Source organism: Protopterus annectens, chromosome 1.part2 (genome assembly GCF_019279795.1).
Source record: "Protopterus annectens isolate FY-2018-M chromosome 1.part2, PAN1.0, whole genome shotgun sequence".
NCBI lineage: Eukaryota > Metazoa > Chordata > Ceratodontiformes > Protopteridae > Protopterus > Protopterus annectens.
Window position 1 is genome coordinate 727,315,763 of NC_056727.1, and position 22,652 is coordinate 727,338,414.

Sequence of the window (22,652 nt, forward strand, 5' to 3'; positions counted from 1 at the left end):
CCTCTGTATGATAGGTATTTATCTTGATGGCCTTTTACTAAGCATTCTTGACAATAACTGACCTGGAAGCATCACACAGCACCCACGATGGTGATTGGGATGTACAAGAGGAAAGGGTAAAGGTTCAGCAGTACTTGACGGACTTGCTAAGCTGATGTACTGGGTATATTTTTAAGGAGAAATGTACAGAGTAGGCATAGCTAATTTGTTATAATGAATGGGAGGAAACATAAATGTGCAGTGACACACTGAATGCTGACTGGTAAACTGAGGTGTAACCGTATTGACAAGTGCCTAATTTAGGATTGGGATTGTGGTTCCTTTATATGCACTTGTCCTCACAGACTATATGCTTTATGTCCACATGCAGTGTTTTACGTACAAGTAATTAAGGAATTTACAGTAGAGCAAAAATGTGAAGACCTGCATTGCAATGCTGCTGTGGACAAATTAACTTCAATTACATTTTGGTGCAGCAGTGAGCATTTAAAAAAATCCTGAAAGTAACATGGTGTTTTCTGATTAATGCAAAAGTGTAATGTCCTAGAACTGTCCTATTTTTCTTCACTGCAGCAGTCAAAATGTTTGGTACCTACAGTCAACAGGAAGGCATGAGAATGTGAGATCAAAATGCTTGCAAAACAGTGCCTCATGAATTGCTATTTAGCATGGATGGTAATTTGACAGCCTGTGGTGTAGCTAAAAAAAATGTCCCACTGTGAGAGTGAGACTGGAAGAGGTAAGCAGACCATTATTCAAGACTCCTGCTGTGAAATGTCAATCACAGCTATAAGCAGTTCAAATTACCTTCAGTTCTCTGTCAGCTAGGGAGGTGGTGTGAAGGGGGAGGGGAGATGATTAGAAGAACTGCAAGCCAAGGATAACAAAAGACTTTAAAAAATTAGCAAGTCTAACAAGAAGCTGCAGTAAAAAAAACTTTGAAAGTCTGTTCTTTGGAATTGCAGCTGCTTGTGGTATAATTAGCCACTGAAAAGCAACCATTGTTTGGTAAAAAGTTTATGATTGAAGCAACAGAGTGGATGCATGCTAAGTGAATACTGTGACAGCAACTGTGGAACAGGTAAGGCTGCGTGATGTCAAGGTTTTGAGACTAATACTGCATTGTGGGATAGCAGGAGGCTTAGTAAAACTTTGAAACAATTTCAACATGCTAGCCCCCATGTGGCAAGAGTATAAAATTACGTATAAAAATTTCAAAATAACTGTAAATGGTCCCAGAGTGCTGTTAAAATATAGGAAATATCAAAACTTGATGAAATAGACATGTTTTTCAGTCTGTGGGTGCAGTTCTCCTTTAAATCAGTTTGTTCGTTTTCTATGTTTTTTTTTTAATATATATATATATATATATATATATATATATATATATAAATAAAATTGTACTTTATTCATCTGCTTTTACTGCATTTGTGTTTCTTCCTACTTTATTACTAGGGGCATTGACTACAACTATGATCTGCGATATATAACAATAAGTATCCTTTTCTGTGCATTTAAAGTGTTTTTGAGTGTATCTGCTTTATTTTCTAAAAAAACAAAAAAACAATATATATATATATATATATATATATATATATATATATATATATATATATATATGTATATATATACTTGTTTCCCACCTTTCTAAGCTAGTATAGTCCAGTTTTCAGGTTAGTGCTGAATTCAGGGCTGTGTTACAAATCTCTGTGTTTGCCCATACCTTACTTGGATAGCAGGAAGTTCTCTGTTCATCTGTGAGGGGGGAGCTATGAGCAGCCTGTCTGTCCCTGGAGGAGTGGTTTCAGCCCAGAAATTAGTAGTTTATTGGCCATTTTTGGCTAATTTCTATCTCCTTCATTTCCCCTACTATAAATACCATATTTGCCCAGGTTTGTGTGCTGGGCAGCGCCGGTTAGCTAGGGTAAAACTATTCCCAGCTCCACAAAGTCTCCTCTTCAATTTTTCCCTTAGAACTAGACAAACTTTCAACTTAAGTACTCAAGCCACTCATTTCTCAGCCTGACCCTTACTCAAAACTTATAGCAAGCACTTATAATCCCTAGCACTAGACCCTCTTGTACTGTACAGAAGGACAAGGCTCTCTATTCGACCCTGCCAGCCATCCAGTAAAACAGTTCACTGTACCTATCCAGGCATGTCCAAAGGGCAGTTTCAGGTGTACTCTCCAGTCCAACTGGTGAATCTGGGCATTTTGAGGCAATGTTACAACTGCCTCTTGTACACAGACAACCCTCTCCTCCTACCAACAAACACTAATACATGCGAGAGATGCAATTATACAGCCAAACTGGAGGCTAAGCTCTCTCAACCCAAGACTGGATCAGACAGTCAACAGGAGAAGGGAAATACTTGCATCACACCACCGGTCTCACATAAACCCATTAAAGCAGCACTGGAAAAATCACACATAAATACAGGAAAACATACTCGGAGGCTCTAAATAAAAGTCTGCAAAACCAACAGAGACCTCCAAAGCAAACATCCAAGCAACCTCCACCCCCCCCCCCCAACACAAACCATGAAACACATACTTCACAAAACCAGTGTGCATGCAATCACAGCCCTTAAGGCAAAATAACATACCCAACATACTAGTAATAGGTGACTCTATAGTCAGGCACACTGACATCCCACTCACTAGGCTGAATAAGGAGAAGGTTACTGTTAGCTGCCTGTCGGGCGCCAGGATCCACCACATAACACAATCACTCAGGTCACTACAGAACAGGTACAGATATGACTCTGCCACAATGACAGACAATGGACAATCCATGTTCGTGTGAATGACCTGAGCCATACCTCTCTGGACTACATGAAAAGAGACATGGAATTGCTCTCTGATCAAGTAGCCCAGGCCAGTATGACCCTGACCCTGAGTAGCATCCTGCCTTCACCAAGAATGATACCATGGTATAAAGAAAAAAATTCTCAATTTCAACAATTGGCTAAGTTTCTGGTGTCATTCAAAGGGGATCCAGTGTCTGTCCGCCTGGGATGACATGCTCGACAAGCCACGCTGCTTCACTAGAGATGGCTTGCACCTGTCACCCTTAGGCTTTCGAATACTGGCCAAGGCACAAAAGACAAACCCACCTCCATAAATAGCACAAGTAACAAAAAACTGAGGGTAATGCTACTCAATGCCAGAAGTCTGAACCTCAAAATGCACGCACTCAAGACACTCCTCAGTATGGAGAAAATCGATATATGTGCAGCAACAGAAACCTGGTTAAAAGCTCCAGAGAGCACCCCAGCACTACCAGGCTACACTCATACCATACATTTCGGCCACAGAACCCAAACCGAAATACAAAAGGTGGGAGTGTATCCATATTCATCAAGGATACCCACACCTCCAGGTTAGTGGCACAGCATGATGCTTCAGAGATCATCCACATGCAACTAACAATGGGAAAAACTGCAATTCAAATTGTAGCTTGCTACAGATCACCCACCATGTCCCAGGAACCCCATTCCGCATTTCTGGAAACACTGGGAAACATAAAGGTCCTACCAAACACCCTAATATTGGGTGATTTCAATTACCCAAACATTAACTGGGAGAACTACTCAAGTACTAACTCCCTTGCCCAACATGTCCTAGAATTTATAAACTCAAACACCCTGGTTCAACTGGGCAGCACTCCCACCAGAGGTGACAACATATTGGACCTGGTCATCACCAACATGGGTGACCGGTTCTGACCATAAACAAATCACTTTGGATATCCACATTCCGCCGCCACCCCCAGACAAGAAAACCACAGTGAAAAACGTTTCAAAAGCAAACTTCACGTTACTTAAGACCGAGGTGGAAAGTTCCAAAGTCCCTATGCTGAAGGATAACGCTGTCCAAGCTGCAAAATTCTTTACTAATGCATTCTATGGGCACCTACAAGAATGCATGGATCATGCCATCCCAAGAAAACCAAGACTCACTCCTCCAAGAAAAAGAAACCAGTCTGGTGGACTCCTGCCATAAACAAGCTATACAATAGAAGGTGGAAACTAGTACAGAAAAGAGTAAAATCCCAAGAAGGGAAGACATCCCTGATCAGTATCAGCAAGAAACTACGATCCCTCATAAAATCATCCAAAGCAAGCTTTGAAAGAAAAATTGCCAAGGACTCCAAAGATAACCACAAGGCATTCTTTAGCTATGTCAAGAATCTAAGTGGCAATGCTCAGATCTGCTCAGAGTTAGTGCAGAATGGCACAAAATACACTGAACCGACTGATATCGCCAACATCTGGCAGACAGGTTCAGCGCAAACTTCACCCCCCTCTCACCCCCAAGAGGGCCCATAACCATACCAGAAGAATGTAGAGTCCCTAAAATCACAGACACTCAGGTCAAAACAGCCCTCTCCAAAGCCAAAAACACAGCATCAATGGGACTGGACGGTGTCCCAGGCTGCTTTCTATATGAGCTCAAAGATGAACTAACCCCTCACCTAAACACACTGTTCAAACTCAGCCTCTCCACAGGCTACATACCCATAGAGTGGCGCACAACAGCAGTTATTCCACTCCACAAAGATGGAGCCACAACAGACCCTGGGAACTATCGCCCTATAAGCCTGACTAGCTTGATTTGCAAGGTTATGGAGTGCATCATCATGGAACTCATTAACAGAGACATTGGAAACCTCCAAACACTGGACCCTACCCAGTTCGGCTTTGTTAAGGGCAGATCATGCTTCCTAAACCTGGTGGACTTCTTTGAGACAGTTACCAAGGGTATAGATGAAGGAAAGTTGGTACACACAGCCTACCTAGACCTTGCAAAGGCCTTCAACACCATTCCCCATTCTGGTATTATAGACAAGCTCATCAGCCTGAACATAAACCCCTATGTCACAAGATGGGTTGACAACTGGCTCACGGACAGAACCCACATGGTGAGAGTTGTGGGAGCTAGGTCCGACTCTAAATTGATTACAAGTGGAGTTCCCCAGGGCTCAGTCCTAGGACCCCTCCTGTTCGGCATATACTTCTCAGAGGTACAGGCAAGCACAGGAGGACTATCGCTGACCAAGTTCGCAGATGACTGCAAACTAGTGGCTATAATTGACTCTCCGGCTGATACAGACATCCTCCAAAAGGGTCTCACTGAGATGGATACCTGGTGTCAAAATCATGGCCTCAAGCTAAATGCCAAAAAGTGCATAGTCATCCCCTTTGGAAAAAACAAAGTACCCACAAACTACCACATAGGTGGTAGTCTCCTAAATACGGAAGATGTAATAGGGGATCTGGGGACCCAAGTAGATAGTAATCTCACCTTTGATAATCACATTGCCAAAGTGGTTAGAAAATCCTTCTACGTGACCCACCTAATCACAAAAGGGTTCGCATCCAGATCAAAAGAGGTCATTGTGCCCCTCTACTCATCACTCATCAGACCCATCATAAAGTACAATGCCCCATTTGGGATGCACCTTACAAGACACCTGCAACAGCTGGAAAGACCACAGAAGTACCTCACCAAGAGGATCACTGGCCTCAAACAGATGCCCTATGCAGCTTGACTGAAGAAATTACAGCTGTACTCGGTTGCATACCGCCTACTCAGAGGTGACCTCTGCCTGACATACAAGGCCATGTCCAACCCAGAATTGATGGACATGCTCCACCTAAAGAAAACCTTATCCCCGCGAGCCACACGCTCTAGGGATCTAAACCTCACCACAACAGTAAATAGGACATGCTGGAGGGATAGATTTCTGTCCCAGAGACTTCCCATGCTTTGGAACAAGATCCCAATCTACATCAGGCAGAGCTCCTCGCTAACACTCTTCAAAAGAAATCTTGACGAGTGGATGGGAAACAGAAAGTTTACCTTGGGGATCACTTCAGTGGCTCTGCTGGACAGAGGCACAGGGAACTAATCTAAGGGGGTGGTGAAAGCCAACACTTTCTAGCTAGGCTTATAAATGCCTTCGGGCAGATAGCCTAGTACCCATCTATGAACCTATGAACCTAAAAACTGTAAAACTACAAATCAGAAGTTAGCAAAATGCATATAACTGCCCTGAAAATGACATAATCTATTTAATTTTGACCAATCAATGACACAGATTATCCAGGATAACCTGGATAAGCTAGTGCTGCCAAATGTTGCTGTTCTGCAGTAGTAGAAGTAGAATCCCCAATGATGACCCTTCCACTACCCCTACACCTACCCCCACCCCATTCCCTACCCCTATCCCTACCCCCACCCCTTTCCCCACCCCCACCCCACCCTAACCCTGTGTTATTCATAGGCTTGAAGAACTATTGCATATCAAAGAGCCAAGCAACAAGGACCTCCTAAGCTGAAACGTAAATAAACACCAATCACAACCAAAGAGTCACATAGCTCACAACACCAGTGTGCCACCCAGCAACAGCCTTTAAGGCAGGACAATCTACCTAACACTTTAGTCATAGGTGACTCTATAGTCAGGCACACTGATGCCCCACTCACCAGGCTGAACAAGGAGAAAATTACAGTGAGCTGCCTGTCGGGTGCCAGGATCCGCCACATAACTCATGCAATCAAGTCACTCCACAACAAGTACAAATATGACTCTGTCATTGTCCATGTTGGAGTGAAATGACTTGAGACGTACCTCCCTGGACAACATGAAAAGAGACATGGAAGAGCTCTCGGATCATGTGGTCCAGGCAGGTATGACCCTAGCCCTGAGTAGCAGCCTGCCTTCACCCAGAATGATACCACAATATAAGGACAAAATGATTGATTTCAACAACTGGCTAAGCTTCTGGTGTCATTCAAAGGGGATCCAGTATCTGTCTGCCTGGAACAACATGATCGACAGACCACGATGCTTTGCCAGAGATGGTCTGCACCTGTCGCCCCTGGGATTAAGGTTACTGGCAAAGGCTCTTGTCATCCCTATAGTGCCTTTTTTAGGCAAAGTTCAAAGGACAAAACCACCACCGTAACAGGTACAAGCATGAAAAATCTGAAGGTAATGCTACTCAATGCTAGAAGTCTAAACCTCAAAATGCACTGTCTCGAGGCACTCATAAAAATGGAGGACATGGATATCTGTACACTAACTGAGACCTGGTTCAAGGCTCCAGAGAGCACCCCTGCAATACCAGGCTACAACTCTTACCACACTTTTCAGCCACCAAACTAGGATCGAAACACTAAAGGTGGAGGAGTGTCCATATTTACCAAGGATATTCACACCACCAGGTTAGTTGCCTAACACAGTGCGTCTGATATTCTCCAGGTGCAACTAACAATAGGTAAGACTGCAATAAAAATTGTAGCTTGCTACAGATCCTGCATCATGCCCCAAGATTCTCACTGCACCTTTCTAAACATACTGGAAAATATTAATATACAGCCAAACAAGGGCGCCCACAGGCAGGTGCAAGGGAGTGCACTTGCACCCCCATGGAATCGTCTAGCTGGTAATGGTAGATTAATCTTATTTTAATTTAAAAAAACATTTTTTTAGGGCGTTCTTCTTTAAGAATGCCCTTAGTCACACAAACGCTTTTGCATCTGTGCGACTTGATGTTTTACGTCTTCATCTTTTGCGCCCAAGTGAAGTTTGAATTACAAAAGAAGATGTTTGGACTGGATTTCACGGATGAATGTACAAATGACAGGTAGGTGTGTGGCAACATAATATGTACTTTTCAGTAGTATACTGTATGTTTACAGAGATTCTTTGCTCACCATGCAACTTAAATGGTTTTTAGTTGCGTTACTTACAGTAAGCCGGCCGAGTAGTATGCGGAAGCAGACCTACGTGTCATTTTGTTGGTACAGTAACTTAGAAATATACTATTAAATTGTTATTGATGGCAGAAATAATATTTAATGAAAAAGGTAGCAGGATACACTAATTTCTTGGTCTTTGCAGGTGGACATGGTAACACACAGCAGCAGTTTTACAATAAGGAACCAATTCACTTAAAATTAACACTACAAGCAGAAATGCAGGAGCTCAAAAGATTTTAGTCTGGTATATTTTAGACCAATCTTTGCCTACTAAAAAAGGGTATTATTTAATGCACACTGGAAAATATTTAGTTTTTGTGTGGTTTATTTGCAATGAGTTAACACCTTATGAAAACTAACATAGCTCTACTTCATAGTCATTCAAAAATGTTTTAAAGTTCTTGTTCCCCCTCCCCAACTTGAATCAAGATGAGTTTTCTAGTTCTGCAAGCATAGATACATCCTTGTAAGTGCCATAAATGCAGTTCTGCTAATTCTCCAAGTATATCTACAGATATTTCCCAATCAGATTGTTTCCAATAAATTTCTGTCTAATATACTCCAATAGTTCCTGATTTTTGCATGACAATAGAAGGAAGCTCTGTGGCTACCATCTCTCACAATGAGTCTCCTTATCTTTTACATTAGCTACTGTCTCTTCAGTAGACCTCCCTACAGTAACTTTTTTCTACATAGCCCTTCCTTTTTATAGGAATAGTGTGGGTGGTGGTCTCATTCAGGATAAATGCATGGGTTCTTCCTCATCCATACCACCCCATACCGGTCACTAGGGGCCACAGTACGACGCACATGCACATACAGACACACATTTGTGTATCTATGCACTCACTTTAGTCTATATATTGGAGTGTCTATGCACTCATTATAGTCTATGTATTTGTGTATGTATACTGACAATTATAAAAACGTGGCAGTATGCTGTTATGCTTGCCCATTTCCAGTGCCAAGATTTGTACTTTACGTAACAGAAGATATGTAAGGAATGGCAACAGCATGTGCTGAAGTCTCTGTCAGAGCCAGTGCTCGCAATTTGTGCTTTACAGCTGTCTACACCATTGCAGAAGGTGCAGGCAGTGTTTACCATTACCTGATAGAACAATAGATAGTGGACAGATAGTGACCCATTTGGAAGTGAAAAAGGGATATTGAAAGGAAACTAATCAACATGTGGAATCCAGGTGAATGTAAGGTAGGTTTATTTCTGTGGACACAAAAATATGTGTAATATTAAAATTATTAGCTATAGGGACCTTTTAGTGCCCTGTAAGGATCATATTAGAGCTGTCTCATGCTTTATCAGTCTGGTAGCAAGCCGCATGTAATATGATTGTTGTATATTATGTGCTGCAGAGAATTCTGGGTTTGAACTAGATGGTTGATGACCCTAATATGCAACCCTTTAACAAGATTTGGAACTCCTTAAAATGGGAACTGTTGGAACATCCCTCCTTATTTTGAAGTGATAATCTAGAGTGAGTTGTATTGTATCTATGTTGAATACTTTATCCTTGTATACGTTATCTGTTTTTTTCCTTTTGCATTCATACTTGTGTTTTCCATTGCTGCAGATGTATTATTTAATCTAACTGTGTTCTCAGACATTCACTATAAGCCATAAACTGATGAGAATTAAACCATTATAGAGGTAATTTTATCACACATTTGATGGTTATGTATCTATTACTTTAACAAATGATAACATAGTTCCTTCATTTTATTTCTTTTCAAAAATTTGTTGTCCAGTTTTTTTGTTTCCTGTACTGGAAGAAATTGGGTTCATCTGCTCTATTTCTGAACAGCATTAAATGATATGTAATGCAGTCCCCATAAACTGATGAGAATTAAACCATTATAGAGGTAATTTTATCACTAATTTGATGGTTATGTCTCTATTATTTTAACAAATGATAACAGTTCCTTCATTTTATTTCTTTTCAAAAATTTGCGGTCCAGTGTTTTTGTTTCCTGTACTGGAAGAAATTGGGTTCATCTGCTCTATTTCTGAACAGCATTAAATGATATGTAATGCAGTCCTTTTTTTTACTACATACTTCAGCATTCTGAGATAATCTGGAATTGTTGAGCAAATATAGGTGACCACTTTTGCCATTTGCCCAAATAGCTAACTCTATATTAATGGAGCACATCTTAATTGGTTGTGCTTTGACTGTTAACTACTGCAGGCAGCACACTCATTCATTGACTTTAGTGACAGCATTTTAATAAAAGGTCTCAGTATCTCAATAGATTTGCTGGTGTGCATTATGCTGTTGCTAAGTTCCTAGGTCAGCCTGAGATATGTTCCTGTATGTCTTCTCAGTTGCTCTAATGACATTGTTATAGTTCCCTTGTCCTACCTGCTTCAGAAACTGAATGTGGTGCTGTTTTATTCCCTATAACAACCTGTACATTAGGTTGTTTAAACTGCAGAGAAATTGATTTAAAGCAATGTTTGCTAATTAATTTTCAGATTGTGACTTCTGCTCCCATCTACCTCCTTTGTCTAAGTAGTAAAGTACTGTAAATTGCCTATGACCAGGAATTTAAAATCATTTACTATTATTTCTGTGCAATGCTGCAAATTGTTTCTGAGATTTCTAGAAGGTTTTCTGGTTACCCTTCACCTAGTTGGTTATTTTTTACCTCTGATTGATTTGATCAGGGTAACGAGCTCCCTATAAAGTTTAGCAAGAGTGTCCTTAGCATCTTGAGAGTTAAATTTATTTTTGCAGACAATATGTTTTCTTTTATTACAGAACCTGTTTATATGTGGGTTTGACTAAATGGAATTATTCTTAAATGTGGCTTTCTATTTACTTCAGAGGGGGATAGATATGTATATGCAGCTATTTACATGTGCATAGGATTTGACAGTAAAGGGTTCCACATAATTCAGGCCATCGCTTAGTTTTAGTAGATTAACCTTAGCATAATCTCTGAAAACAGAGGTACTGGAATATGCTTTTGGCTTCAGTCTTCTAATGGATGTGACTGATTTGTGGTCCAGTTTAACTAGGGAGGAAGTGGCAGTTGGTGGACACCAAAGTTGTCCCATATTGTTAAGGACCAAGTCCAGGATTTTATCACTCCTGTTTGGGTAGAGACAAACTGATCTAGCAGCAACCTCTATTAGTTACAAATTTCTTCAATGTGGATTTTACTACAGAGATTGTGTATATTTTTTACTGATACTGGTGGACTTGAGTAGACTTTTTATGATGGAAATGTTCTGAATTGGGCAATTTTGTCATTGGTGGATGCTTTTTGTTTCTTTGTTTACTGGAAAAATTTTCAAAACAATAAATTTAAAATGCCCTTTAACAACTGTACTGTATTGTACAAGGAATATAATGTAATACAGTCAGGAAGGTGTATCAAAGAGCATGTGTATGTTATGTTCGAGGGGCCTATGATTTTGAAGACAGCCCAGAGTTATTATTTGCAATTGGCAAAATGTATTTTCTCTGAAAGTGGGTTTCAGTGCTGTTTCAATGCATGTGAGTTTCAAGGGCAGAGAAGTTTTAATGTTGGTCTATTTTCATTGAGACTGCATTGCTTTAACAGATATGTATTAGGGTTTGTGCTGTAAAATGCAAAATAAAACTTTCAAATGAAATCCTAAATCATCATGAAGTAAAGCAGTATGCACATTAGTGTTTATGGTAAATGGGGCAAAATAACCAAGGAATGGGACATTGGAATGGCTGCAGGGGGGGAGGCTCCATTTGTCCATGATTTTGTGAGGGCGGTATCAAACTCAGACAGCCCGGTTGAACTATACCTCTCAGTTGTCCATATCTTTGCAGAATTAATAGATATTTGCTGCTTATTTTTGGTTTGTTCCTCATAAAATTTGTGGTTTTCTAGCAAATCATTTAGGAATGAAGCCATTAAATGACAGACACTGAGTTTCAGATGTCATAACCTTCAGAAAAATGCATGCTAATGCAAGACTGTCTAAGTTTATACAAGAGCAATTTTTAGTAGTGTTTGTATGTTCCCCAATATATTTGGCCTTGTTCAGATTTCCTGCATTAAGAGGTTGAGAGGTGCGTGCAAATCACTTTGTAGATTAGGAATATCCAAACATCTCAATTGTCCCCAATTCTGGCTCAAAATGTTGCTCTCCCTAATAATCCCTCCTCCAAAATGGCAATTTTGGAAGAAAATGTGGAGGGTTTACAATTATAACTGTAATGATCAGTTATAGATTACCTTTATTTCAGAAATGCATGTGGATGCTCTTATTTTGTTAGCTGCTTCAAGTTAACTGTTAATATTAAAAGGTGTCCCTTTTTGACAGGTATTTTGCATCACATTTTGGTCTGTTTTTCATAAAATTGTGGTTTCTGGCAAATTAGTGGCAAGTCATTAAAGATTGAAGTTAGAAAATAATGGCAGACATTTGAGTTTCAGATTTTATACCCTTCAGAAAATTTGTACTAATGCAGGATCTACCTGTTCTATTAAGTTAATAAGAGCAATATTTAAAAATTGGCCTTATTTTTGGGCCTGTGTCCCACTTCTAGTTCTATGTATGGCTTTGTCCTGATTTCTTGCTCTGAAGTTGAGAGGTAGGAGTGTCAGAGCCATCACTGTCAGCCAGAGACATTTCAAATTATGACATACTTATTGCACCCCAGCCCCCATTGTAGTGGCTCGGGATGTGTCCAAGGAAGGCAAGAAGCAGTTATGCAGTAAGTGTGCAGAGTATTCCCCCATCCAAGGTAGATCACAAATACGACCGTGGCTTTTCATCTGTCCTTGATTTTGCAAAATGTTCTGGTTTTCTATCAGATTTTTATATTGTTGATTTATGCTTCTTATTATTCAGGAACTGCATGCTATCACAGTGTCCTGTTGCTCTGTTTAAGTAGCCATGGTTTAATGAACATCAGGTAAGCTTGTCGGAGATTGTAAGATGCAAGTAAGCTTTAGTAAGCTTGTCGGACATTGTAAGATGCAAGTAAGCTTTAGTAAGCATATTGTTAAAGAATTGCCAGCATTGAAAGCCTTTTCGTTGTTGTCATGCAGAGAATATTTACATAGCTAGATAATGTATAAGCCTTGGGTGTTGAAATGCATATGACAGTATTTGTAATAAAAGGACAGGATTACAGCGTTTTCAGAAGCTCATTACATTTTATTGGAGACCAGTGTCTGTGTGTTAGTACACTTGTAGTTGGGTGGCTTTAATGGTATATGGTAAATAAGCATTGCTACCTTACTTAAAAGCCAAGCCCTGCAACAACTAGCTCTACACTGAAGTCAAAACACAATAGCTCTGGTGGGTAAATGTACTCTGTAGTAATAAAAAAAAGGCAAATGTTTGAAATAACTACAGCTTATGTGCAAACACAATAGGTAGTGATGAAACAATGCTCTTCTAAAAATGCTTTAATGCTCCACATTGCTGAGCTGCAATCACTAGCTACCAGGATTTCACCCACTTCAGATCAAGCACGGTGCCGTCCAGTGCAACCTTCCCAGAACTAATTCAAGTCTGACCAGAGTTATTTGGTGTGTGTATAAGAGGGAGGTAGCATACCCCTCAGCTGTCCAGATTTTTGCCCCATATTCCTCTTAAAAAGGATTGAAGTTGCTAAATAATGAGACATTTCAGTTTTAGATGTCATGTCATTTAGAAAAATGCATACTAACAGAAATCCTGTTACTCTTGCAATTTTCTAAGTTTCTGAGAGCCATATTTATAATCTGTCCCTATTTATTTTAGGCTTTGTCAAGATTTCTTGCACTAAGGGTGAGGCCTTGAAGGGTGTGGTATCTTTGTAAGAGAGAGAGAAAGTGAAATGCCCAAGTTAGAGTTAGCAGGTGGAATTTTCAAGTGCATTTTCAAGGAACTGTGAGTTTTAAGGGAAGCGAAGTTCACTGCTGCTCATGCCAAGTCTATTTACAATGTGCAACCATTTTGTTTAGCAAATGGTATCTCTATTGTGGTATAAAGTTTTAAAGCTGTTAGTAGCACCACAAGTAGAATACTTGCATCTTAATGTAAAGGCTTGAGGTTCTATTCCTACAGCATATACATTTGTATGCTGCAGTCCTCAGGATGTCCTCCTTTGGATGAGATGCCTAATAACTATGAACCTGTTTTTCAGCTCGTCATCCATTTTCTATTGCAATATACCAGCTTACCATTTTTTTAATTTAACATAGGCAATTTATTCTTTGACGGCAGCAGGCACTGAATTTATAGATGAAACACTGAAATATACAGTTTTCTAGCAACAACATCTTCATTAGTTTCAGATATCTTTAATGTGGAATTATTCAGATTACTTTTACTTCGGCAGCGACACTCAAACAAGTGTTGCTGTGTAATACAAGGGATATAATTCAATTATATATATATATATTATATATATAATATATATTATAATTAATACAATCAGGTAAATCAAATAACTTTTGCATGGCCCTAACGGTGTGCAAGGAGCCTATTGCTTAAACAGTTCAAAGGTAAATAACCTGCCACTGGCCAGATGCATTTTCTCTGAATGTGGGTTTCAATGCCGTTTCATTGAATGTGAGTTTCAAAAGTAGAGAAGCTTTAATGCCAAGTCTGTTTTCATTGTAAGACTATTGCTTTGTTTAGGTTTAGTAAATGTCTCAGCGTTTGGGCTATAATGTTTGAAATAAAAGTTGTAAATTAAATCCAACTGCCTGTTATCATTGTAGAACTAAAGCATAACACAGTATGCACACAGATTTGAACAGTGTCTACAGTAAATGGGGAGAAATAGCCAAGTAATGGGACACTGGAATGGCTGTGTGGGCGGGGCTTGGGGTGGGTGGACTTGGGCGGGGCTGTGTTGGCAGGGGGCGGGGTGAGCTATGTGGGTGGGGCTCTGGGTTTGCACCCCCCTGCAAAAAATCCTGCGGGCTCCCTTGCAGCCAAACACCCTAATACTGGGTGATTTCAACTACCATGCCATTAACTGGGAAAACTACTCATGTACCAACACCTTTGCCCAACGGTTCTTGGAATTCATAAATTCCAATGCCCTGGATCAATTAATCCATAGTCCCAACAGGGGCTCCAATATCCTAGACCTGGTCATTATCAACATGGGAAATTGATGCTTCACACCTATGGTCACCCCCTCGTTGGTCAGATCAGACCATAAGCTAATCACCCTTAACATTCACATCCCACCCCCACCCCCCAGTAAGGAAACCTCCATAAAAAAACTTCTCCAAAGCCAACTTCATGCTACTCAAGTCAGAAGTTATAAACTTCATGACACCCATGCAGACGGGAACTGAAAGTTTGACTGCTGAGTCCTACACTAAGGCACTGTACGAGTACATCCAGTCATGCATGAATTGTGCCATTCCAAATAGAACCAATATGCTCTCCTCCAAAAAAAGGAAGCCAATCTGGTGGTCCACTGCCATAAACAAACTTTACAACAAAAGGAAGAAACTGTTGCAGAAAAGAGGAAAATCCCAGGATGCAAAAAACTCCCTTACCAGCCTCAGTAAGAAGCTGAGAACCCTCATAAAATCCTCCAAAGCTAGTTACGAAAATAAAATTGCCAAAGATTCCAAAGATGACCACAAGGCATTCTATAACTATGTCAAGAATCTAAATGGCAATGCTCAGATCTGCTCTGAGCTACAACAGAATGGCATTAAATATACTGATCCCAAGGATATTGCCAATATCCTGGCAGATCGATTCAGTGCCAACTTCACCCCCTCTCAACCCCTAAATGGCCCATCTCAATACCAAAAGATTGCCAAATTCTGGTAATAACGGCCACACAGGTAAAAAACGCACTCTCCAAAGCTAGGAATACAGCATCCATGGGACCAGATGACATCCTGGGCTGTGTACTACATGAACTACAAAATGAACTGGCACCTCACCTAAGTGTCATGTTTAATCATACCCTCACCTCAGGCTTCATGCCCACTGAGTGGCGCACAGCTACAGTTATCCCACTCCACAAGGGGGATCCACCTTGGATCCAGGGAACTACCGCCCCATCAGTCTGACAAGCCTGATCTGCAAGGCCATGGAGCGAATTATCATGGAACTTATAAACAAAGACATTGTCAACCTTAAAACACTAGACCCCACCCAGTTTGGGTTCGTGAAGGGCCGATCTTGTCTCCTGAACCTGATTGACTTCTTCAAATCAGTCTCCAGAGCCGTGGATGAGGGTAAGGCAGTCCACACAGCCTACCTGGACCTCGCCAAGGCCTTTGACAAGATCCCCGACTCTGGAATCATAGATAAACTTACTAAGCTGGGCATTAATCCCTACGTCACTCGATGGGTTGCCAACTGGCTTACTGACAGAACCCACACTGTAAAAGTAGCTGACTCCAAATCCAGCTCCAGACAAGTGACAAGTGGAGTACCTCAGGGTTCAGTCCTGGGACCTCTCTTGTTTGGCATCTACTTCTCTGAAGTACAGGCCAAGACTAAGGGACTCTGGCTAACAAAGTTTGCAGATGACTGCAAACTGGGAGCCATTATTGAATCCGCAAATGATGTTGAGACTCGGGCCTTACAGAGCCAGATGCTTGGTGCCAGAGCCATGGGCTCAAGCTCAATGCCAATAAATGTATAGTTATCTCCTTTGGGAAAAAACATGTACCTGTGAATTACCACATAGGTGGCAGTACACTAAACATCAAAAGTGTGATAAGAGACTTAGGGACACAGGTGGACAGTGGTCTCACCTCCAATAACCACATCACCACAACAGTCAGGAAATCCTTCTATGTGGCACACCTCATCACTAAGGGCTTTTCATCCAGAAAAAAGGAGATCATTGTCCCACTGTACTCATCCCTCATTAGACCCATTATAGAATACAATGCCCCATTTGGTATGTACCTCTCAAGACATCTGCAACAACTGGAAAGGCCGCAGAAATACCTCATTAACTCATTAACCCCGAGTACCTTCTCATGGCGCCTCTGTGCTTAACACCGAGCGCGCCATGAGAAGATACTAATTTCAAGCTGTTAGCCCCGAGTACTTCCTGAAGTGTGAGAAACTGTAGTGAAGATTTGTAGTTGAGCTTAATGTAAAACGCACTGAAATCGTAACTGAACATGTAAATTACATTATATAGTTACGATTCAGTGTGTTTTTACATTAAGTTCACATTAAACTTTTGCTACAAATTCCGTGTAAAAGGTTCTTGATAGAGCAAGTGGTGGCAGCCAATTGGATTCTTGCAATCCAAGCCACCACTTGCTCCACCCCCATCCTAATTTTCTTTTGTTTTAAACTACTAAACTCTCTATAACTAATGCATCACCAGTCCACTACTTATAACATATTGTTTATCCAGCCATTTCATATAACTCAACGACTTTCTATTGACCGTTGTATTTTTAAGTGATGCCTGAGGCGTGAATTCCAGTAAGACCCCCTCCATTTACTTATTTCAGCCAGTTCTGAAATGTGATGTTTCTAAGGCTATCTACAAAAAAACCCTCCCACTAAAGAGCACAAATATGTTGCGTTTGCCGAAGAAACGAATGCCGTTAACAGGATTGCTGTAGACAGTTGCAACTAAAATTGAGTTTTTGTAGGATTCAATTTCTACACACAGCTAAATCTAGTTTGTGTAAAGGTAATGGGAACGGTACTACAATTTCAGCATAAATACGAAGTTGAGTGCAGCAGTCGCTTGGTGGAAGATATAGTGCTGATGCAAATTGAGTGAGTGTTTTGGTTACTTAGTTGTCACTGTTTGACACTCCCCCCCCCCTAATAATTTGGAAAGTTCACATATTTTTATGTGACGCCTGAGGCATCAATTCCAGTAAGATCCCCACCCCTTACTCATTTCAGCCGCTTCTGAAATGTGATGTTTCTAAGGCTTTTCTTATTACTTCTATATCCAACACTTCTCGGGCTCCTTAGAAACCACAAAAAAGTCCCCATCTCCTGACGAAGATGCTGTTTACCTCCGTAGAAATCTAGAAGATAATTAGCTCAACAGGCAAAATCTAAGCCAGTTTTCTCAGTAAAAACTCCATTGGCTCAGATTCCAGTATAAATTGCAATTTAATAAAATAAAAAATAAACAGCAGCACAAGTTTTCAAATAGTATTTCAGCAAGAATAGAAGCCGTTGGACCTGCAATCCTTCTCTTCATCCCATCTTTCTATATACAAAAAAACCCTCCCGCTAAAAGAGCAGAAATGATATGTTGCGTTTGCTGAAGGAACAAATGCCATTAACAGGATTGCTGTAGACCGTTGCGATTGCTTTTCTTTGTTTTTTTTTAAGTAACTGCTGCTGTTTTGTGATGAATGTGTTTTTTGTAATTTATAATAGTGTTTGTGAGTGGTTATGGATCATACTGATTTTATTTTTTTGAAGGAGGGTTGAACAGACGTTCCAATAGCAGTTACCTCATTATAGCAAGTGTGTATGTACTCCGGAACAGTGCACTGCTGGGTTGAGTAGATTAGGATGAGACTTCACCGAGTATTTAGAATAGTCTAATGGGTACTGATATATATTTTTTTAGAAGGATGGTTGAACAGATGTTCCAATAGCAGTTAACTTGTAAATATTAAATATTGCTCTTATAAACCTAAAAAGTTAGAGGAGTAAAAGGGTTTGTGTTAGCAGACGTTTCCTGAGGGATGTTGTTGTTGTGTCTTTCGGCTTTTCCCATTTAGGGGTTGCCACAGTGGAACTCCGGTCCGCTAATGATTGTTTTCTACCGGTCCGGTAATGATGTTGACTAAGATAATGTGGTTGTGCTAAGTGTCACTTTTCAGCAGAGCCCACAGGAGACAAGCTCAACAGATAATCACAGTAACAAAAGTTACACCAACTACAACTGCGTAGCCCAGCATTGATGTAGCATTAACATGCATACATCAATAAGCAGAACAGGTAACAACCATACTGTAATATATATATATATATATGTATAGATCAGGTGCAATAAATAGGTTAAAGACGAGCAGCTTACTTGCTGATGGTATGTTTTTTTTTTTTTTTTTTGCGTATGTAGATAATTTTAAATGAGAAACTTCACATATTTCTAGACTGTGGATCAGCTTATCACATAACCTGGCAAGGTCCCATGTATTTGTTGTTAGAGTAGGCAGAACTGTGTTTTTATTTTAGGTTAGTTAAATAAATCCATTAGGCCCATTTGATTGTTAGCAACTCTAACCTTTTAATCCTGTATGCTATATTTCCAGATAGGTTTATGTTGTAATTAAAGAGTAGGAGTTGGATAAAACATTGGGTGTAATTTATTTTTTTTTCATCTTTGTTCTATAATCATATATTTATATTTGTAGTTCATTTTTAGTTCATTCATTCATTTGACTAACATGTGCCTGTTGTAAGAAAACCGTATTGCACTGTATATAAACAAAGGGATTGTGTCAACTAGGGATGCCATTGTCCCGCTCTTCTTGCTATAAACTCTGAAATTACTGTAATTGAAGGGGTAATTCTAAGCTGTCAGTTTTCTTTCCCTCTGTGTTTAAACCACTTACACTTCAGAGTATGACTTGATGACAAAGCTGTAGAAACTGTTTATAACAAGGGAGTATCATTTATTTTGTAGTTTTTTTTTTTATATGTCTTGATCCTGTATTGTTTTCTTACTTCAATCAAGCAGCTATAAGCATATTGCTAACTGTAGGGCATTGAGGCTGATATTTATGCCAGTTTTTCTCAAGTCCTAAAACTTGCCTTATGCCACTTGGTAACAGAACTCTTTCAGGATATGGTGACTCAGTTGTAAAATGTTTGCTTTAGGCTCCAGGGTCTGTGCTCACCTCCACTCACTGAGCCTATGAACTTTTTATGTTCGCCAATATATATTCAGGTTTTTTTATTTTCTCCAGGATGTTTGGTTTCCTCCCACCTTCCAAAAACATGTTGCTTGATTGGCTACATGTACATGTAGTTGTCTAACATTTACCTTCATTTTTGTTGCTTAGAATATTGCTGAAAGAGTCCATGGGCCAGCTCAATTTTTTGGTTAGCAAAGTAGTTTATAAATGCAGAGCTTTGCATAAGACAGTGATGTGTCATTGTTGAGAATTTATTTTGTTGTGCTGATGACTATAGTAGGTAGTTGGTGAAACAACCTATTATTTCTGATGATATGTTCAGCATATAAATATAAATTATTTGGGGTACAGATTCAAGGCATATATTGTGACCTGGCTTCTAAGAGACTACCCACAGCTCTTTTTAGTTGACACAGTCCAATGTTTTATATATATATTTATTATATTTTCTTGCACTCTTGTTTTTCTTCATTATCCAGCGGATGTTGTCAGTTGGATGCGATATTGACATCAAATCCTTCTTGCTTTATGAGAAGCATTTGCTCTGCGTGAGAGCTGGAGGCATCTCAGCTGTACATATTTTCACATAATGTTGAGATTTCTTTGCCTCGTTTATTTGGCCTGGCAAATTCTGTGTATGTTTTTATTTATTATTTATTTTTTGTCTTTTTTTTTTTAACCTCTAGACAGGTAACCAAGATGGTGTTTCTCATAGATGCATTGTATTGCTTATGAAACGTGGGGTCGCTTGTGTGAATGCTTCATGTTGGTGATTGCAGACACTAGGAGCTATTGCTGAAGGGTAGTTCAGGGAAATGCTTCATGTTGGTGCTTGTGCATACATCAACATTTTAGTGTCACAGAAAAGATGTTGCATGGTTGGCTAATCCATCTGGCCATTTTGTCATCCTGGGAGCTGGCTATGTTGTACTGAATCACTGGTAAAGTATGTCTTCTATCAGAAGACAAGCTATCTAGACTAGGTAACATGTCTTAGTGTTCAACAATTTTTAGAAACGTCTAAGCAGAGTGAGAAATCCATGTTGCTGTTGTGAATGGGAATATCTTGTGAGTCAGGTGACGGGCAGCAACCCCACCAAATGTTTTTTTTTGCACCAGTGGTGATTACTACAGCAAGTCTGTCATAAATGAGATATGAATTGGGGTGACTTAAAATTTTGAAGAAAGGAATGGTACATGTCCTACGTCCATTTTTTATAATTTTACTGATGACTGCACATACCCTTCAACCATCCAAGAGAAATTATATTTTGGTTGATTTTCCTGTTGGTGCTTGTACATAGGAGGAAATTTTACTGAATGGTTGTTTAGGGAAAATCTTTCATTCTGGTGCCTGTGCATATATTATATTGAAGGGCTCACTTGGGTGAATTCTTCATTTTGGTGGCTGTACATACTAGGAAATGTTACATGCGTTTCATTTGGGTAAGCGTTTAGGTTTGGTGATTGTGCATTCCTCAACATTCTACTGAAGGGGTTGCTTGGGTGAAGTGTTCATGCTGGTGGTAGTACATACTAGGAAATGTTACTGAAGGCTTGTTTGGTAAAACATTTTATTTAGATGCATGTATACCTGGACATACTAATGAGGATGTTGCTTGGGGAAATAATTAATTGTGTATCAGGGAAGTACATGGTCTGTGTGTGTGCTTGTCTAATAAATTTTTTTTTTTGATTGCTAATATTCATAATTCATTCATAAAAGATGCAAAAAGTTGAGTAGAAAATGCCTGAAACTCATACCCTCTGACTAATGCCGCTTACATTCCATTTACAGTGACTCATTTTTCCACTGACTAGCATCAGAAATAACCCTCTTCTAAGGATTGTAGAGACTATAGTTTTCTGTCTGTATTGTGAATATTTTTTGCTAGAAAATGTATTTGTAAGACAACTACAGCACTGATCCCTGGACTGCTCCTTTTTACATGACAGATGTCTTTGTAGAAATCTGCATAACCTGTGACATAACTGTTTGCACATTCATAACACAGCATTTAACATGCAAATACTGTGAATAATATACATCTTTTTAAGCTGGCTATCTTCTTGAGTCCTCTCTCGAACACATGTAACACTGACTTGACATTTAGTTCATGTAACAGATCCTTTTTTGAAGTCAGCAGAGTACTGTCTGCAATTCTAGGCAGGGAGAAGAGTTTGTGAAGCGGAGCATCCTGTTGGAGGGTCTAGTTTCCCTGCTGAATGAGTTTGATTAAACTGGCTGATACTAATATTTCTTCCTAAGAGGGGGAGTGGGGAAATATATTCATTTGCTAAAACTGGTAGCATGATAATGTCCTGTTTGTAATAAGAAAAAAACGTTCTTCTCATACAGAGCTGTATGCGGTTTGTTATTGGTCATATCAAGCATGAGTCTTCGTACCACTCCAAACCACAGACTTCCTCATCACAAAAATAACTTGTTGTGAAAGAGTAAAACACCATACGGAAGTTTGTTTTCCATTCCCAGGACAACACTACAACTGCTTTGCTAACTAAGCATCAACTTAATACCAAAGAGGGTTGGGAGGCTGGCCTAATGGTTAAAGTGTTTGCCTTACAAACACAAAGTGCAGGGTTTGAGTCTCGCAAAGGATAATTGGCTAGGCTTAAAATGTCTTCCAAGGGCAGTTAGCCTAGTACTAATCTATGAACCTCTATGAAGTAGCCATACTGCAAATTCTTAGCAGTTCACACCCTTAAAACAGCACTCAGCAAAAAAACAAAAAAAACAAAATCAAAAAGACAGTAACAAATATATCAAATGTCTAATGTGAAATGAAGGTATAATATACCTTCCTATGAATTTATACTATAATACCACAAAGGAAACCCCACAAAGTGTCTAAGAAAGTTGTTGAAAACTAAAGATGCATTCATTGAATTTTTGATCCCAGGATGGCTTTACTTTTATCCCTGGTAGCTTCAAAACAGATAAGTGAATAGATACAATGTCTGCATAAGACATCCACACATGTAGCACACAAATATGCTATGAAATGGCCTAAACTGTTAT